Raw genomic sequence first — 21316 nt, 5'->3', positions numbered from 1 at the left:
GGGGAGATTTTTGAAATTTTATTTTCTTTTTTTTTAAATATAATTTAATAGATTTATATTTTTCACTTTAATATTTTATATTTATTTTCTTTTTTGTAATACCCGTGGTTATCTAGAAAGAGAAGAACGAGAAAAGGAGAAAAATTAGTGTTTGATTATATTATTTTCAAAATTTTATTAAAAAATTTAAGAATTTGATAATAAGGATTTATAACTAAGCGTATCTTATGGACCTCATATTATAACCAGAATTAACAGATCTCTTATGAATCATAAGATGCTGTATTATGGGTTTGCATTTCCCTTCTCATAATACTTTGAATTCGATTGAGATCTGTTCGTGATCATATGGTGTAATTTTTTAAAATCTAACCTTTGACTTTAAAAGAATAAAGAACGAATATAGGCACGTGTTTCTATTAAATCAAGATTCAAAATACGGTACCCAAAAGTATGAGAAATGTTTATTAATTTTATTGATTTTGTTTTAATTTGAACTCTTTCTAGAGGGACCATATATCAGTCTATATGTATATATCACTTTATAATCCAGTTTATAGTCTGTTCGACATTCCAGTCCATGATATAATCTTAAGTCTGATCACAAGTGTATAACTTTGTCAAAATTTATAAACTTGTTCAAAATTTGGTTTAGTCTGTAATCAGTTTTATAGGCCACTATATAGTATGATATATACATAGTCTACAGTTCGAATCTTAGCCTATAGTCTGACCTAAAGTCCAATATTGTATAATGTTGCCTATAGTACTGTGATCTGTATAATATATACGTAAAAGAAAATCCGATTTTTGATCAAAAATAGCATTGAAATCTTAATTATCTGATCGTGAGTTCAAAGTTTAGTCTATTCTTTGACCTACAATTCAATCTTGCATATTGTGGTATAACCCAGTCTATAATTTAGTAAGTTTATACCTAGTTGGGTCTATATTCAGGTCTCAAATCTGTAATATTGTATGATCAATAATATAGCATATAGCAAAGGCTATATGCTATACTATTGAGGGGGGGAATAGGGAAATTACAATCTAATCTTGCATATTATGGTAAAACCCAGTCTATAGTTTAGTATGTATATACTTTGTAGATCTGCAATCTGTTCTATTGTCTAATCAATAATATAAACTATAATTCAGGCGCGGATCCATGCTATAGTATCGACTTTAATCTACAATTTGCTCTATAATGCAGTCCAGTCTATACCAAAGTATTTGCTTCAATATCTTGTCTAATCAATAGTAGAGTTTGAGGGCCTAGATCCTTCTTTATAGTTTGATATGCTATATACATAGTTTGGTCTATAATCTTCTCAATAATCTAGTTTAAAGTCCGATGTGTCTATGAATAAACCAGTTTAAAGTCAAATCTTTATAATGATCTTTAATCCGGCCGATAGGTTAGGTTAATAGGAGGATTTATACTACATCAAATCCGAAGAAATACAACTGGGCCACAATCGGGCCTGTTGTGCGCTCCTTATCATGGCAAAAAAATTAAGTTTTTTCAGTGTTCAGAAACTCAGTTTCCTGAACGTAATTCCTAAGAATCTTCCAATCAGTGTTAGTCAGGAATGTTATTTCCGGAATAACATCACTTCCACGATAATTTGGAACTAACTTCGACGAATGAATGGCAGTGACAAAGAATTTGCTCTAGAGTTTCACTGTCCTCTCCACATGCTCTACATACGTCTGAATCCGCTCGTCCAATTTTGCATAAATGTGTTCGTAATCCTGTGTGTCCACTCAGAATACGTAGGTACTATCATACTAACTTCAGACTTGCTCATTTTGAGGTGATTTTTTATCTTGCTCTCATCAGGATCACCCCACAGGATTTTCGTGGTTCAACCCACTGTCCGGCCTATATGCTCGATTTGGTATATTGTTTGTCAATATTATAGTTCATAATCTTTTCTATAGTGTGGACCCTATAAATTTCTTACAAATATGAATACTTAATTAAATATTCGATCTTAATTCAGTTTTTTATTTAAATTCAAGTTCTAAAACCTTTAAATTTCTTAATTTGAACTCAAATTTTAGTTATTAGATCGGTTAAAATTCCTCCATTTTTAAAATTTTTAAAAATTTCTTATTACGATTTATAAAAGAATTAGAGCTATTCTTTTTAAATTTTTTAATAAATTTTGAATTATTTATTTTTTTAATAGAATAAATAAATCCATAATAACCAGTTCTTAAGTTTATATATTCTTGGTCTGCAAAATTCTTATTTGTCATTATTGTCAACCACCACCACCAACAGCAGCAGCAACAGCAGCGGTAATAAAACCCAAGCAAACTTAAGACATTTGGATAGATTTTGCAAAATATAATTTTGCTGGATTTCTTATGATGGCATGACATGCTTAAAAAAAAACCTAAAAAGAACCAACCATGCTGCTTCTACTTCTTTTACTGCTGCTGCTGCTGTGGCTAACGTTAAGTTAAACTTTGGTGGTGACTGAAGGTAATGAGGATAAAGAAGGTACAATGGTAGTAAATGATGATGGTGGTGCTAACCAAAAATATCACACAGCTAAATAACGACAACTATAGCAACAACAACAACAATTTAAAAAAATCATACCATCAACAACAACACTACTTAACAATCAGAGATGTTGGCGGCAGCAGCAGATCTAGCAAAGCTGTATTAAAACCATTTGAGTTCAAACTACACATTTATGGTTAAATATACAAAAAAAACAATAATACAATAAAAATACATACAAACTTAAAAAAGCAACAACAAAAACAGAGTAGTCTAACAAAACAAAAACGACGTGTATTTTTTTCCTTAACGCTGCTACTACTCAAACAACACCAAAATTATACAAACAAACATACATTCATACACAACACATTTAGTCAGCCAAACGACAACAACCACAACAACATACAATATTAGTTAGCAGTCTCTGCTGCTGCTGCATTAAAAGCAGCAGCAACACACAACCATATGTAGATATGAAAAAAATTCTTCTTAAAAACGTAATATGAAATTTGACAACACAGCTTTTTTTATATAAAAGTACATTGGTATATTTGTATGTACAATTTGCTGCTAGAGAAGGCAAATGTTTTTTTGTTGTTGTCTTTATTTATTTTTTTTTCTTCTCTCATTTCGTGTGTGTGTATGTTTTTCACTAGTGAAATTTGACAACGTTGCTAATTTGCTGTTTTTATAATAATTGTTGGGTTTTTTTCTTCTTCTCTCTCTGCTTCTTCTCTACAACTAACACTGCTTCTTCTTTTTACAGTATGACTGGTATATCAGTACACACGAGCATGTGAGTTTGTGTGTATATTCAATGTTTATTATTTCAGTTAGTAAAAAGGCGAGAAAGAGAGAACACAACACAGAGTAAGTAGAAGAAAAAAAAAAACAAAGTTCTTCATGAAATAAGAGTAAAAAGGAAAGGAAATGACAAGTTGTTATTAAAGTTGGGCCATCCATATGTAGATTGTATGTGCGTATGTTTGCTGGTAATGTTGACGACCACGATGATGATATTGTTGTTTTTGCTGTTTTTTTTTTTTTTTTTTTGATGGCGATGATGAAGACGATGACGACTACAAAGACGTTGTTGTTGTTATTATTTTAAGAGGTTATTGTTGTAAAGTTTCTTTTATAATTCTTCGTTGTGTGTTTGTTTATTTGTTGTGTATATATTTTTTTAAAAAGATTTCTGTTATACACATTGCGCCTTGATATAGTCGGGCTAAGAAAAACATAAACACACTCACACCCATTTAAATAAAACTATATATTGTGTGGAAGAAGAAGAAGAAGCAGCAGCAGCTTATACTTCCAGGCTATAATTTTTATAAACAATATCCAAATCGTAATATAATTTTCCAAGTGAAAAAACTAGAATTCATAACAGGGTCCAAACTAAGGCATTCGATATCGATCGAAATCTTAGTCCCGGACACAGTGGGAGACATTGGACTTTTTCGATCCCTTAATGGACACATAATTTGTTGACAAACTTCATGGCACTGATTCCAACTTGAATATCATGGTCAAAAAAAGAAATCAAAACAATTGCTCTGTCAGTGGTCCAGAATGCTAATCCAGTGTCTCCTGTTTTAGGGCATTTAATTTTGACATCAGATCTGCTCGATAACATAATAAACACAGAATTGAACGGGAATTGTTCGGTTATTACAAACAAATGGTCGATTAATTGAGCTGCACCAGTGTGATCAGAATCGCTAAGTGACTCCCAGTGAAAAAATATTCGAAGTTTCGGCTGCTCCAGTGTGATCTGCTTCACTAAGTGACACAAAGTGAAAAAATATTTCAAGTTTGTAGGCAAATAACCACAATGCTGCTTCTACATGAGGGAATGAAGGTTCTCCCATGGTTTGACTGCCAAAGAAAGGTCTTAACGAATACTTTCTTAAACTTTCTGCAGAGTCTTTAAGGTACTCCTTGAATTTTAGGAGAACATTGAACTTATCGATATTTCAAAACAAACAGAAACCTCAGAACTTCTTCTACATGAGGGAACGAAGGTCATCCCAGGGTTGGACTGTTAAAAAAGGAACTACTACAATACTTTTATAAACTTTCTGCAGAGTCTTTAAGGTATATCGATAGTGTCTAGCAGAGGTTCTTCTTCTTGAAAAGAAATTCAGTAACTTTTACGTAAGTAGATTAAATCCTCTAAAGCATCCGATCGTACAAGGTACAATAAAAAAGTCTATTTTTAAAAGACTTTACAAGACGAAATGTTTCATTCTATAATAAGGTCATTGTGAAGAATTTGATTTTTGAAAATCGTACAATTCCTCCTTGGAAGTGACCGGAGCATCACTCCTCCTTTAAGATCAAATGACTTGATTCTTCCGCAATGCATGTCAAGAAGGACCAAAAGAGATTATGTGGAATATGGATGATGTTTTGTGAAAACGAAATTCGTTCTGTTAGTACGTTGTTGTTGTAGCAGCAATAATTTTTACAATCAAAGGGCTGTAGAGTAACATCTTCTTGGGAGAAGTAAGGATCACTTAAAGTGTTACTGAATTTAGAATCCGTGATGGTAAAACGATGGAGCCGTTCCTGTACAAATCATGGGAATTAGTTAATACATTGTAGGGTTCTAGAATTTCTCAAGATAATTGAGAATTAGTAAGTAAGTTTGGTCTTAAAGATCGAACATTATCATGTTTTTTAGCGAATATACTGAACCTCAGTTTTAAATCGATAATTATTACTCTACAAAAAGCTTTGCTTTATGTTTGATATCTGGGGGGGGGGTTTTCATTATAACAAAAATCTTTCCCATTCAGTAAAATTCTTAAGGTTTCTCTCTCTCTCTCCTCGCACATGGACGAGAAAATAAAATTATCGATTCGAAAGGCAGTTAGCACGTTTAGGCTGGTAGTTAAAAAGAATAACAACAAAAACAAGCGACGTTAACGTTATATAAAAATTCATTTAACTACAAAAAAAAAGACGACAACAATAAAATCCACACACACACACACATTTGCAAAAATACTTGAAAACATTACTAGCATTGTAAAGGAAAAATTGTAGTTTTACTTTGATGAAAGTCGATAATAAAAGCAACAACAATATAATACAAAAGAAAAACAAAAACAACTAGTATCTTTGCAAAATAAACACAAATGGATTTTTTGTTTGTAGTTTTTAGCAATGCGCAAACTCTAGACAACAACAAACATACTATTCTTCGTCTTACTCTTCGTTTACTACTCTTTCTCTGTCGCTCCCATAAACAAACTGTTTTTCATGGATGTTTATTTTGTTTTTTTTTTTTGCTCAATTCATATTCTTGTATTATTGTAGTTGTTGTATAAAGGTGTTTGTTTTTCGCATTTCTATGGTTGTGTTATTGCTCTCCTCTATGTCTGTCTGTTTATGCTACATTATTGTAGTTCTTAATATTACACAAGCTACAATTTATTTTGTATCTTGTAGTTTAATGGCTGTTTGGTTTAGTTTTTTTTTCAATAACTAGGTGCGTCTTTTTCAGTTGTATTTATTTTGTTCTGTATTATTTTCTACTTTTTTATCATCATCAACCTCATCGTCGGAGGGAGTCTGTTTTTTTTTTGTAAATTTAGTGTTTCTTCTTGTTTTTTTCACTCTGAGTTCACATTCAAAAGGTTTCTTTGCACTTCAAGCGAAAATTAGTTTTCAGTCATACGACTGCTGTTTACAAGTTGACAACGTTTTCTTTTTTTTTGGTTTTGTAATAGCAGCAATGAAGGAAAATTTCTATTATATCTCTTTATTTTGTTCTTAATTTAAAAAAGTGAATTTTCTTAAAGCAAATTTTGTTCAACTTACAACTTTATCATTACAATTAATAAATATGTTTTAAACCAACTTAAAGAGGCATAACGTATATCTCCATTACAACTTTTAGTTTAGTATCTGATCATAACATTGAAAAATTTGATTATTTTGCGTTAGATTATGTCTGAGAGATATCAAATCTGAGTCTAATATTCTCTTTTGATACTAGCGTTGACGAGTGTCCACAATGGAGTTTGAGTAGGAAGCATCTAAGACGATTTCATCAATCTTCAGGAATATCTTATCGACATCGATGAGAGGCCTTATCAGCCTCAAAATTTATGACCTTAAATGCTTCCAAAACTGTCAAAATTAAGGGAGTATTTCGAGGATATGGTTTCTCAATCTTAAACATAATACAAACTTAATAGCTACGATCTGCTAGCGTACCTAAGAATCAGTTCCTTTTAGTTTCTACATATTTCATACATTTTACATTAAACTGCTACCTAATTATATGTTCACATCAATCTTGTATGATCTGCAACACTATCGTGATTTGACTATCAATCTAAGAAAGATCTTAATGAATACTTGTCCAAAGTATATCTGAGATACTCCTCCAATCTTAGGAGTAAATTTAACTTGTCAATTACTCCAATCAAAGGTAATAACATGCAGAATCCTCCATCCATAATTTAACAGATCTTTTGGATATTATGATCGGTAGTTGTTACAACTCCAATTGAATTGGAGAATCAATCTTTTATAATCTTCAATACGATTGTGATTTGACTATATGTCAATGAAAGATCTTAAAGAATACTTGTCCAAACTTTCTTAAGTATATCTAAGATATTCCTAAAATCTTAAGAGTAAATTAAACTTATCAATTATTCCAAACCAAAGATAATCACATGCAGAATCTTTCATCCATAATTTGACAGATCTTTTGACTATTATGATCGTTATAACTCCAATTGAATTCGACAGTGATTCTTTATTGAATCAGTGCAAATCTTGCAGTTCCAAGCAATCTCATAGAAACAACTTTAAAAGTAACTGTTATGTGGATAGATAATTCGATTTAATGAGCTTCTGATCATACCGATCCTTTTAAAAGTCAAGAATTAAGGCTATAGCAGAACTAGAACATTTTATATATTCTTAAGCTTGTAATAGTGAACCCTGACCCACAATCCAATAGTATTTCCTTAAAACTTTGTAACTTGTGACTATTCCAGAAACTAGGCAACCTAGATATTGTACCATAACATCATTAGCATGAGGAGCTGTAAAAATGGCTTATTTTAGTTTGTATGAAACCACACTTCTGTCTACATATTTTTCACAACTTCGAAGTATTTTACTTTATGTTGGTACAACTTTATGTCACAATAAGAATTATCAACTAATCTGCATTAGGAAATATATAGAGAACGCATTGTTAACGGGATAATTAGAGTTTTATCGGCAGTTATTATGGTATTTTAATAGAATGCAATGGCAATATCATGACAAAACCTCTTGACTTTAAAGTACTTAGATACAATTTAATAGAATGTATTTTCCGTATTCTTCACGTATATCTTTCAAAATTGTCTCTCAGATTTGTATTTTGATCCACTTTTCCTTAAGCTTATTAAATGTTAATTTTGCGCAAATCTCGGGTTTATAAGTTATGAGATTCGGAATTATTTTTGTCTTATTTTGATCAGCAAAAGGCAGAGAATAAAAAGAAAGTTGTGTGACTGCTTTTATTTGTTTTTTCATACATATGTGAGCATACGACCAAGTGAAAGATAAAGTACTAGGTTGCTCATGTGAGGGCTCATTGCGTTTCGCTGATTTTGATGCACAATACAATGTTCAATTAACCCGATTTCCTTTTCATCATATTCTATAACATTGCATTCCTTCAAGACATGTTAGCTTAATGATCTAAAATCCCATCTAGTTGAGCTTGTTATCCGGGTGACTTTAAATTTAACCTGGATTTTAAGCTGAGAACTATGCACTCTGTTAACACGAAACGGTACACAGAGCTAAGTTTTACACTTTTTTGTCCCGGTTATTGTGCAATGTAGATAGTGCCCAGTTCGAGTTAAATTTCTAATAATCTTAGAATAAGATAGTTTAAACTTATGAACTAATCTATCAGATACATAAAATCAGCTGATACTTCGTGTAAACATCTTAAATATTCTATTTAACTTAAGAACTTAGAAGATAAACTACGTTTAAACTTTAAATCTTATAATACGGATAAAAAAAAAACATACATTAGTTATACTTTATAACAGAATATACAATTTTATTAAACTTAAGTTAACCCCACACGCCCCCTCTATTTTTTAATAATATTCATTATATTATTCCATTGTCTTCATATCCAAAAGTGTCCAGAGTGGTAAATTTTTACTCACATTTATATAAAGATGAAAGAATCTCAAGAATTTCCTTCAAAAAAAACTCAAGAAATTTATATTAAAGAAAAAATATATGTATATATACAACAAACAATGACTTGACTGACATTTTGCCCGGTAGGAGCAAACTCTCAACCACCCCATTTAAGGTTTTCTTTAAGTATAATATATATATAAAAAAAAAACAATATAAATTTTTTATATTGTCAAAGATTAAATATACGATTTTCTTTAGCTTGAGAGTCATGGTAATATTTACAGCATTACCAACAGCAATAACAACAATTTTGCATTTATTTACTTTTTTTTTAATACATTTAAGATGAATACAGCAAAATAAAGAAGAAGAAGAAGAAGTCTTGGAACTTGAAAGGTTTTGAGTTGCTGCTGCTGTCTTTTTCTGTTGTGTGTGTGAAAATAAATGAACGTTATTATTGTGGGGATTCATTAAATTGATATACAACGATGTCGTAGAGTACGAAATTAAACGAGTATGTATGTATATGTGTATGGTTAGATGTTGGATATTTATAAGATATACGTTCTGTATCTAAATCTACGGATGTATGTATATATAACCATTTCTGGTATAAATATATACATATATATACAGACAAATATCTACAGATACATACATATATTGAAAAATGTTTATAATAAGAACAAGCAAAAAAAGAAGAAGTTTCTATAAAAGTACAAAGAAGAAGAATCTCGTATATGGCAAAAAGTATGAGGAAAGGAATATAATATAATAAAGAAGAACTACTACCGAATGGTTGAACATTCATATTGGTTTGCTTGAATGATTTTGGAATGCGCAACAAAGTAGTCTAGAAGTTTTTATTTTTTACATGGGCTTCAACTACACTACAAAAGTGTGTACTACTACTTCATTATATCTTTAGCTTAAACTTCTAGTTTTTTTCTAGGGTTTTCAAATATTTTTTATTACTTAAAATTTTCACAATGTTTATATAGCTGCAAACATTTGCTTTTTTTGCGCTTCTTCCACTCAAAGTTTTATCTGGTTTATAGTTGCTGCTGTCAGCTAAGCCTGAAACTACTTACTTCAATTACAAATATTACTAGTTAAAATGTAATGGAAGAAATGTGTGTGTATCCCTACATAGCTGGTTGGATGACTCTTCGTTTGTCTGTCTGTATGTCTATCGGTTAGTTTGACTGGCGGATTGACTGGTTGGGGTGGGTTGGTGGCCAAAGTTATTTTTGTATATGAGAGCATACATACACAGTAAAGTCATGAAAATAAAGTTGTGTAGTGTAGTGCAATGTCATTAGATAAACAAAAGATGGTTGGTTTGGTTTTTGCTACAAAACTACAGCAGAAACTTTTTTTAAATAAAAATACTTATTTTTTTTTTTGCTAAAAACGATAGTGTATACGTGACCGACTGATAAATAAAAAAAAAAAAAAAAAACACACCAATATTACATACATTGATTTTTTTCTTCTTCTTCTATAAACAACAGCAGCAGCTAAAATCTGTTGTTGTTGAACGAACAACAACTAAAACGAGAGCCTAACAAAAACGTATGATTTGTATGACTATACCTGAATCATGCACAGTGGGTTAAAGTATAAAATAATGACTTAGTTCGCGCATTACAATTCATTGATCAGTTTGATCCATTATATGCTGATCGGAGTTGTGATGTTAAAATGTTTATAGTTGGAATTGCAGCAACATATTAAGTTATCAAAGTTCATTAAATCCTCCCTTGATAGGGTTTCAAAGCTTCGGATTATTTTGTAAGCTACGATCATAATAAAGTGATAACACTTGATGATCATTAAGCTCATTATTTTGTGACTTCTTGGGTCCTAAGAGAACCAACCAGTGTTTCTCTGATAATTTCGGTCATGACTTAGAATTCGAATTTATATCATTTTTTCCATTAAAGGCAGTTTAATAGCATCTCTATGCCATCTTGGAATAGAGATGCTACCAGTATCTCTAGTCTGCCGAGACTAAAAACTGGTGATGTCACTTCACTCCTCGGCTTGTCCTTAGTATGATTTGACATGGGTCTAACCAGAGAACCACATAATCTGGTACTGAAAATGAGTTGGTGTCAACTGTATATTATACAGGATGGATGTAGAGGTATGCGGGGCTCACCCCACGCGTATACCTAATGAATGTGTCATGTGTTGAATGATGATGGATGAAAGGTATCCTATACAGTGATACCATTAATTTATCCATCCTTGTCCAGGTATGTTCAGGGTAAACTCTGCTCAAACCAGAATTACCAAAGTGTGTCCCTGAGAGTAATAACTATGTCTGGACTTATTTGATAGATTCGTTATTCGGTCTACCGGATACGGAAACGTAAACGGAAGTGATGTTTTACATCTCGGTTGTAAACGGAAGTGATTTTTTACATCTCGGAAGTTAAATAACGGGTCAGCAATGGTCTGAGAATAGACAGCTCAAGTACTGGAGCAAAAAGCTTGTCAATGTACAAAAATTGCGATATGCGTTTAAAATACTCAAGGGGCCAGTGGTGACATGTTTATTTTACACAACCAATGATTGTAAAAGTACCACCGTGAATAGGACTACGCGACAGGTACTCACGTAAAGCACATCGAATTCAATTCTTCAAGTGTTAGGTTAGGTTCATAAAAGGATATAGATGCAAATTCGAAGATATACATCACTAGTGGGCCTGTTGTACATGATCTACATTCGTTTGAATCAGCAGGTCCAATTTTGTACATGAAACTATGACCTTAATTCTGTGTCGCTATATTTGCTAATTTTGAGGAGGCATGTCGTCCTGATTTTGTGAAGAACACCCCGGTGACCATTTGGTTCTTTCTTTTTTGACTTCTGTGGTTCCTAGGAGAAAAAAAAACAGTTTTTCTGTATAAATTTGATTTGACTTTTTTGCGCTACATCATTAAGACAGTTTCGATCATGAGTCCGAAAAGCCTGTATCAAGTAGACGTTTTTCCCGATTTCTCTTCCTTTTATGAAACCCTTTTTCGAATTTCTATTGTTAGCCAAATTCCTTTTCCATTAAAGGGAGTATATTCTTTATATTCTCCAAATGTTATGTTAGGTTGATAGGAGGAGCGCCTGTTGTGCGCTCCTTGTCATGGTAAATGTTTTTGGTTCGTAATTGCTAAGAATTTTCCAATCAGTGTTCGTAAGGAACGTTATATCCGGAATCCGAAGATATTTGGATTTTATTGGGAAGTCTAATAAAGTCAAAAGAAAGTGTTCCAGAGTTTCACTGACCTCTCTATATGATCAAAGTTCTTCTGAATCCGCACGTCCAATTTTGTAAAGCTGAGCTTTTAATCCTTGCGCACTTCGAGGAGACATCTCGTTCTGCTCTCGTAAGGATTACGCCAAGTGTTAATAGTAGAATATTTAAGTTCAATTTCCAAACACTTTTTTTCAAAGATGATTCTTTATTTCCCAAACCTAAAAGTCCTATATCGCAAGTCATTCGACGACTTATTGTTTGCAGCTCTATTTGAACCATACAAATTTGTTATGCCTTTTAAAAACAACCTATCTATCCTAACGAAAATTTCACAGCATGTTGGGCTTTATAATAAGTTTCCTATTTCATCAGACAACTCAAAGTTTCAAAACATAATAAAATTTTTCATATATTCCCATTGCTTTAAGCCCAATGTTTATAAGAACTCATTTTTTTGGGGTGCTGCTTGAGAGTTCAACAGAGCTGAGGGGGAAAACACAACACACTGACAAAACTACACTTGCAAAAATTTGTAAAATGAAAAAATAAAGAAAAAACAAATAATAGCTATAGCTACAACAACGACATCAACTGTGGCAAGTAGTTTAGCTAGTTTTTTTTCATCTGTTTGATATTATTTGATGATTACTGTGCTGAATGGGGTTTTGAATTGGTGTGAGGTTGTTTTGTTATGTTTTTCTTTCCTCTGCCGTCATTAACTACAATACTACACAGATACTACAGCGGACACACACACACGCATGCAAACAAACCTCCATATACTTTTTTTTTAGTTTTCTTGATTATACTACTCTCAATTGTTTTTATATCTCTTTTACACTTTAATCAAACATATAAGTTGGTCTCTTTCGTTTTCGTGTAAAACAAAGTAGTTTTTCAACTTTATCTCCGGAAAAAGCGAGTAAATGAGTGAGCTAGCAATTGATTGAGCTAACGAGGAGAGAGGTTATTTTTTGTTCGTTGCGTGCACTGTTAACATTTTGACGTTTTTCCCTCGTATCTGACGTTTTTTTTTTTAATGGAAATTAAATTTGTTTAGGTGGTTAAGGGAACATTTAAAATTTTTAACATTTCTAATCTATAATCAAGTCTATATATAGTCTTATCTACAGACTAGTCTATGGCTTAGACTTAAGATTAGTCTAAGTCAATGGTATATATAGTCTAGCGATCTTATTCTAAAGTTTTTTTTTATAGGTAAAAATAAATGAAATTTTCATTTTTAATTTGTTCTATAAACCATTGATAAATTTTTATGAATAAGGCAGTAGTAGTGTAGGCTATTGTCTAATCCATAGTACAATCTATAGTATATCGTTTGCTCTGTAGTCTTTTTTAGTCTAGTCAGCAGTTTAGTCTAATCTAAAGTGTAGTCCATAGTCTATGGATTATACTTTAGTCAATTTTTAGCATTGTCTAGTATATAACCTATTCTATGATAGATTCTATTTTCCATTCAATAGTATAGTCTAATCCCTGACCAAGTCTGTAGTCTAGTCAAGTCTGCAGTTAAGTCTTAAGTGAAGTCTATAGTATAGCCTATATTCTCGTCCATAGTCAAGCCTATAGTCTAGTCTACAGTCTAGTCTAGATTATAGGCTAAATCTAGTTTACAGTTTAGTTCATAGTTTAGCCCACAGTCTAATCAATAATTCTATAATATAGTCTATAGTGTAGTCTATACTCTCATCTACAGTCTAGTATTAAGTATTGTTTATATTTTCGTATACAGCCTAGTATATAATCTAATATATAGTCTAGCCTATTTTAGAGTATAGTCAATAGTATATTCTATAGTCTAGTCTATATTCTACTCAGATTCTATAGACTAGCTATAGTCTAGTCTACAGTCTAGCCTTAAGCATGGGCTTTAGCTTAGTCTTCAGTCTAGTTTATAGTCTATTACATAGTATATTCTTGAGTCTAGTCTAGTCTAAAGCATTGACTTTAGTTTAGTCTTTAGTCTAGTCTATAGTCAAGTCTATTCCGTAATGTATAGTCTATTCTATAGTCTAGTCTATACTGCAGCCTAAAGTCTATTAAATAGTCTAGTCTTTAGTCTAGTCTATAGTCTAGACTAAAGTTTAGCCTATAGTCTCTTCTATAGTCTAGTCTATAGTATATTCTACAGTCTAGTCTAGCTTTTAGTCTATTCTATAGCCTAGTATATAGTCTAGTATATAGTCTTGTCCGCAGTCTAGCCTTTAGCTTAGTCTATAGTCTATAGTATATTCTATAGTATAGTCTATAGCCTATTCTGCGTCCTAGTCTTTACTGTATATTAATTATATAGTCTAGTCTATAGTATATTCTTTTGTCTAGTCTATAGTCTAGGCTATAGTCTATTCTATAGTCAAGGCTACAGTATATTCCATACTTATGTCTATAGTCTGATTTACAGTCACGTCCATAGTCTAGTCTATAGTCTAGCCTACAGTCTAGTCTATAGTATATTCTTTTGTATAGTCTACAGTCTATTACGTAGTGTAGTATAGGCTATAGTCTATTCTATAATCAAGGCAACAGTATATTCTATAGTTATATCTATAGTCTGATCTACAGTCACGTCCATAGTCTTGTCTATAGTCTAGCCTACAGTATAGTCTATAGTCTAGTTTGTAGTCTAGCCTATAGTCTATCCTATAGTCTATTGCGTAGTCTTGTCAGTAGTAAAGTCTGTAGTCTAGTCTATAGTCTATTCTGTAGTCTAGTCTATAGTCTATTCTGTAGTCTAGTCTATAGTCTACCCAAAAGTCAAGTCTTTATTTTGGTCTATAGTTTAGCCTAATTAATAGTATAGTCTTTAGAGTAGTTTGTAGTGTATTGTCCAGTGTATAGCCATATCTTAATGTCTTAATATTTAGTAAATTTCAAAATTTTCATTAAATTTGACGTGTTGCAGCGGTTCTTAACGGCTGGTATATAATTTCACCGGAAATGGTGAAAATATTAGCAACACTGGCCTGGTGTATTTAGGAGTATTTGTGTATCTGAGAGTTGTTTGTTTTAATGGAGTAAGTGTTGATTTTTTATGATTGGGATTTTATTGCTTTTGTTGTTTTTGTTTCTCCCTAAGTTTATATAGGGAAATCATTTAATATTCCCGGTTTGTCGTTTGTTGTTGGTGTTAGCTGTTGTTATTTGTATCCTCATTTTATACAAAGTACTATTATGGGGGAGCTGTCACTGTGTATTTGTTGTTGCTTTGATATTTTATTAATAATTCTCTTTTTTACATTATTAACAATAATAATGTACACATAATTTTTTTCTTTGTATAAAACTAATAAAATATTATTTTATGTATTTTTGTAGCTTTTGCTTTTTTATTCATCATCAATATCACCACCATGAATGTATGTATGTATGTTGGTATGTGTACACCTTTATTTTGTCATACATTGTACATACATTTATACATTTTTACATTAATGTTTGTATGAATATGTTTGGTAAATGAATTTGTGTGGCTTTTCTGTTGTAGCTTAACTCTTGGTGAAACTACAAAACGTTAAAAATGGTATTTGTTGTAGCTTTGCTAGATACATATTTATGTATGTATGTATGTGTCTGTGTTGTTGTGGTGTGTACGTGTGTATTTTGTATCTGAATATGGGTTTCACATGAATTGTTTGTTTTCTTGATTGTGCCATTTTTGTTGATTCTTTATTCGTGCTGTGTTGTTGGTCGTTGTTGGACGTTTTTATTTTTTTCGTTTGCAAAGCAATATTAAAATTTTTTCTTGTTTCTTTTTTTTTAAGTGTTTGATTTAATTGTTGTTTAGCACTTAACACGTTTGGTTGTTTATTTCTGGGTCTTTGGTTTTTTCCACTGTCTTTTTTAGAAAACACTACTTTTTTTTTGGTTTTTTTTAATATAATTTGTTGAAAAAACACCTTTTTTTTAAGAGAAATACTTACTTTTTTATTTAAAACACTTGATTATTTTTAAATTTTTAACCGTTTTATTAATTCGAGCATTATTAAGGCGACATTTTAAAATAAATACTTGTTTGTTCTGCGTACCGACCGTAATTTCAACACTATTTTATGAGATCGATCGTTAGAAGACGCGCCCGATTTTTCGTTAACTTTTGGTTTTGCAAAGTTTTAACTTTATTCTGTTGTGGTTTTGATGGGAGTTATATTATTCCTTTTTCAGTGGTAATTTTAAAGCTGCAATTAAAGAAAAATAAATAACTTGTTAGCACTTTTTTAAAATTTTATAAGAATTTTTTTTCAATTTTATGTTAAACTTAATTTTTATAAAACAATAAATTTTAAGAAAAACTGTATTTAGATTTTTATTACAAATTAGATATTTTAGTAAGAAAAGCATAAATACACATTTTACTTAAAAAAAATAATATTAAAATTTTTTTATTTTCCAAAAATTTTTAAAAAATATTTAAATTTCTGAAAAAAATATTTTTAAGAAAAATTTAAATTTAAAAAAAAAATATTTTTTTTTTTGTTGCAAATGTGAATTTTTTTTAAATTTTAATTTTAATAAAAAATTTATTTTATTTTTGTTTTTAATTTTTTTTTAAGAAAAATTTTATATTTTAATAATTTTTTATTGAAAATTTGAATTTTATTGAATATTTGATTTTTATTGAAGATTTCAATTTTAATAAACTTTAAACTGTACCACGATGGAATGGACTATAGACTAGAGTATGGACGAAATTATAGACTTAACTACACCATCGACTTGACTTGACTAAACTATGGACTAGCCTATAAACTGGAGATACCATAAACTGGAATATAGGTTGCAGAAATTATAGGCTAGACAATAAACTCAACTATACACAAGACTATTGACTATATTATAGACTAGCCTACAGAGTAGACTATAGACTAGCCTATAGACTAGGCTATAAACAAAACTATTGACTATATTAGCCTAGACTATAGACTGGATAGTCTATAAACTAGACTATAGGCTAGAGAAACTATAGACTAGGCTTTCGACTAGACTGAAGACGATCCTATAGACAAGATTTTACCCAGACGATATATTAGACTATACACTATATTATAGACTAGACTTTAGACTAGACAATAGACTAGACCATAGGCTAGACCATAGGCTAGACTATAGACTAGACAATAGACTAGACTATAGACTAGACTATAGACTAGACTATAGACTAGACTATAGACTGGACTATAGACTAGACAATAAACAAGACTATATACTAGAAATAGACTAGACTATAGTCTAGTCTAGACTGTAGTCTACACTTTAGATTATACTGTAAACTAGACTATAGACAAGACAATACACTAGACTATAGACAAGACTATAGACTAGACTATAGACTAGACAATAGACTATCCTATACACTAGCATAGACTAGACTGTAGACTACACTTGAGATTAGACTTTAGACAAGACTATACACTAGCATAGACTAGACTACACTTTAGATCAGACTATAGACTAGACAATAGACTAGGTTATAGACTAGACTAAAGACTAGCCTATAGACTAGACGAAAGACTAGCCTATAGACTAGACTATAGACTAGGCTATAGACTAGACTATAGACTAGACTATAGACTAGACTATAGACTAGACTATAGACTAGGCTATAGACTAGACTATAGACTAAACTATAGACTAGACTATAGACTAGACTAGACTGTAGACTACACTTTAGATTAGACTGTATACTAGACTATAGACAAGACTATACACTAGACTATAGAATAGTTTATAGACTAAACTATAGACTAAACTATAGATTAGACTATAAATTAGACTATAGACTAGACTATAGATTAGACTATAGACTAGACTATACCATAGGTCAGACTATAGAATAGACTATAGACTAGACTATAGATCAGACTATAGACTAGACTATAGATCAGGCTATAGACTAGACTATAGACTAGACTGTACACTAGACTTTGGACTAGAATAGACTTAATTATAGACAAGATTATAGACTACACTATAAACTAAAAAATAGACTATACTAAAGACTAGAGTTTTAATTATGTGATCTATTAATGAAAATTTATAAGTTAGAAGTATTGAAAATGTTGTGGAGGTACAACAGTATTTCCATGCCTGATCTATAACAATAGATAACATCAGATTTCTTTTTCTTAGGAAAGGTCTTCAAAATTGTAAAATAAAGTCATTTCTATTAATCCAATGATAGTTTTACCTTTTAAAGTAATCCTCTTTGTGGCTGATATTGATGCAAATAAAACATCGATAGATAGTTATTGGTATTTTTTAGTGTCCTGGTTTTGAACTGTTTTATATAATCCTCAGTTTTACAAAACCTCCAACAGACCAGGATGCTAAAATATGATTCGTTTTTGTAGTTTTTTTTTAAATATTCGGAATTAACTTTTACACCGCAAACGGTTTAAGCTTAAATTTTTATTTTATTTTAAAAATTATAATTATTTATTTTTAATTATATTTTTTTTATTTACAAATTCTTTTAAAATAATTTCCTTTTGAAATTTTAAGTGAATTTTATTCACTAAAATACAAATTTCCATCACAATTTACGAAAAAAAACGAAACAAATCATAAATATTTTGATTTTCTTTTGCAGAACACAATTTAAAAAATAATATAAATAAGAAATAATTTAATAATAAAACTTAAATTTTGCAACAATAAATAAATAAAGATTTATAAATATTATTTATTTCATAATGATGGGATTTTTTTTTTCTTTCAAAAAAAATTTTTTTTATTTATATTTTCACTTTTTGGCAAAATCGAAAATTTTGTTAAAATTTTGCTTTTTTTCAAAAGAGAAGAATTTCTTTTTCTCTTGACGAAGTGATTGGGTATTTATTATTTATAATTTATTTGAAATTTCTTTTTTTAAATAATTAACACTCTCATCTTTATTTTCATTTTGTATTTAAACAATTTATTCATTGGCAATTAATTATTTTTTTTTCTTCTTTTATTGATTTTCACTAAAATTTATTTGAATTTTTACTTGATTTTATTTTAAAACTGCTTCTCTTATTTAATGCTTTATTTTATTTTAAATATTTTTTTCCTTTTTCTGGCTCTTCACTTTACTTTTTGTATTTTGTAATAAAATTTATTTAATTCTCTTTATAATTGTTGTTTTTTTTTTTCTTAAATTTTCTTCATTAATTTAAATTATAAATTAATTTTCTTTTTATTAATTTTTTTCTTTGCTTTTTTTCAAAATATTTCTTAGATTTGTTGTAATTTGTTTTTATTTGATTATTTTCTTTTGCTATTTCTTGCTTGTTGTTGTAATTGTTTTAATTATACTTATACATAGATGATAATTTATATATTTTTCTTTATTTTTTTCACTTTATTGTATTATTCTTCTTTTAGTTGTTGTTGATGAATATTTTCTTGCCGTTGTTGTTGTATTATATATGTGTATGCTATACATATTTGTTGTATCTGTGTGTATGTTTTATAGATAGATAACTACATACACAAACCTTTAATTTAGTATAGTTGTTGTTGTTGTTTTTCTTCATTTACTTGATGGAAAAACGCGTACGTAACCGTCCTTAACGATGCATATTCATCGCGATTTACTCAATGACTAAATTGAAAATTCAAAAAATTGTATCTGTCCCATAGAAGAGAGCATCGGTGAGAAAGAGAGTGTTCGCCTTCGTTAATAGCAAAAAAAAGAAACCGCATTTTTTCGATGAACGAGAGAGCGAGTGTGAGAACCATTGTTTATCTTGCGCCGCTATTCTCAGTTTCTGTGATGCCATCTTGTTTGAAGTTAAAACTGCGAGGAATTGTTGGATTCGTGTTCTATATTGATAGGTAGATAGATAGATAGATAGATAGATAGATAGATAGATAGATAGATAGATAGATAGATAGATAGATAGATAGATAGATAGATAGATAGATAGATAGATAGATAGATAGATAGATAGATAGATAGATAGATAGATAGATAGATAGATAGATAGATAGATAGATAGATAGATAGATAGATAGATAGATAGATAGATAGATAGATAGATAGATAGATAGATAGATAGATCAAAACTTATACTGGAAAGATTAACTCTGTATATAGGCTTACAGCGCTACGAGAATGCTGTGCATATAGGACAGTATCGGATGAAGCAGCTTTTGTTATCGCGGCCATGGTACCAATTGATATACTGGCAATGGAGACGAAATGTACATATGAACTGAAAGGTACAACGGAGCCTGAAAATGCTATTAGAAATGTCCAAAGGAACAGCATTGCGACATGGCAGTCCCGGTGGTTCGGCATCAACAAAGGGAAGGGGGACGTATAAATTGATTCCCTATATATATATGACTGGTACAATAGGAAGCATGGGTATATTAATTTCTACCTTATCCAGTTTCTTAGTGGTCATGGCAGTTTTAGATCATACTTATATCGATTTGGACTAGCAACATCACAAACAGAGGAGGATCCTGAACATGTGTTCTTTAGTTGTCCCAGATTCAATTACGACAGAGCAAATCTTCACCGATTACTGGGAAGTAGAGTGTATCCAGGTAACATTATTGTGCCTATGCTGGAATCACACGAAAAGTGGGACTATGTGTGTGAGTTCAAAGAGGTGGTTATTGTGAAATTAGGCAGGCAAGAGAAGATTAGAAGGATAGTATGAAAGAAAATAAAATAGTTTTATGTCTTGACAAGCCCTTCCGTGGGAAGTAATACTTTTGCAGTGGTTCCGCAGGGAATATAGACTAGTGTCTCGAAGTTATTTTAGCGCGTTAAAGTCTCGCTCTATTTTTCCAAAGATAGAGAAAGCGATTTCCAATTAGATTTAGATGTTTAACTTTTATTTTGTATTCGATAACTTTTATTTTGATAGGTTTCATAATTGATTTTCGTGAAAAGAGGAAAACAGAACAATTTCAAAACCAATTTGTTAAATATTAGAATCCAATATGGTTCTTCAATTATAATACCAGAATTAAGCTGTTTGAAAAGTGTTAAAGATGGGCTTCTGGTCTTCTTGATTGTTATTCATATTCATTCGAATATGGGATATATCTCTTAATTTTGGGCCAATTTTTAAGGTTTGTTTGAAAAGATGTAATTGAAGGACCTATAACTACACAGACTAATCATTCCCTGACAGCCGGTTCTACGTACGGGAATGACCCGAATTATTCGGACAAGAGATGTCAACCCTAGCAACAACAACACAGACTAATAAGTTTATTTTGGTTTTTAGCCCAGAGACCAAAGTATATTTCTATAAAGATTTGAATAGCGCTAAATCCAAATATGGACATATTGGAAGACATAACAGATTTTATAAGTAAAGATTTC

The 21316-nt window shown here is 30.7% G+C and overlaps 1 long non-coding RNA gene across 3 annotated transcripts; it reads right to left on the bottom strand.

The window, feature by feature from the left end:
* On the bottom strand, positions 1 to 18514 carry LOC124420233. Of its 3 annotated transcripts, XR_006941094.1 has the most exons (4): positions 18176 to 18506; positions 15912 to 16166; positions 103 to 112; positions 1 to 25 (listed from the first exon to the last, which is right to left on the bottom strand). It is a non-coding gene; the product is annotated as an uncharacterized LOC124420233 (long non-coding RNA). The 3 variants fall into 3 exon arrangements; XR_006941093.1 differs by lacking the exon at positions 1 to 25 and having other exon boundaries at positions 53 to 112; positions 18176 to 18504; XR_006941092.1 differs by lacking the exons at positions 1 to 25; positions 103 to 112 and having other exon boundaries at positions 15977 to 16166; positions 18176 to 18514.
* Positions 18515 to 21316: the final 2802 nt, after the last annotated feature.

Source organism: Lucilia cuprina, chromosome 2 (assembly GCF_022045245.1).
Source record: "Lucilia cuprina isolate Lc7/37 chromosome 2, ASM2204524v1, whole genome shotgun sequence".
Lineage (NCBI taxonomy): Eukaryota > Metazoa > Arthropoda > Insecta > Diptera > Calliphoridae > Lucilia > Lucilia cuprina.
The sequence above is the reverse complement of the archived record's forward strand: the minus strand, read 5'-3'. Positions and strand labels throughout refer to the sequence as shown.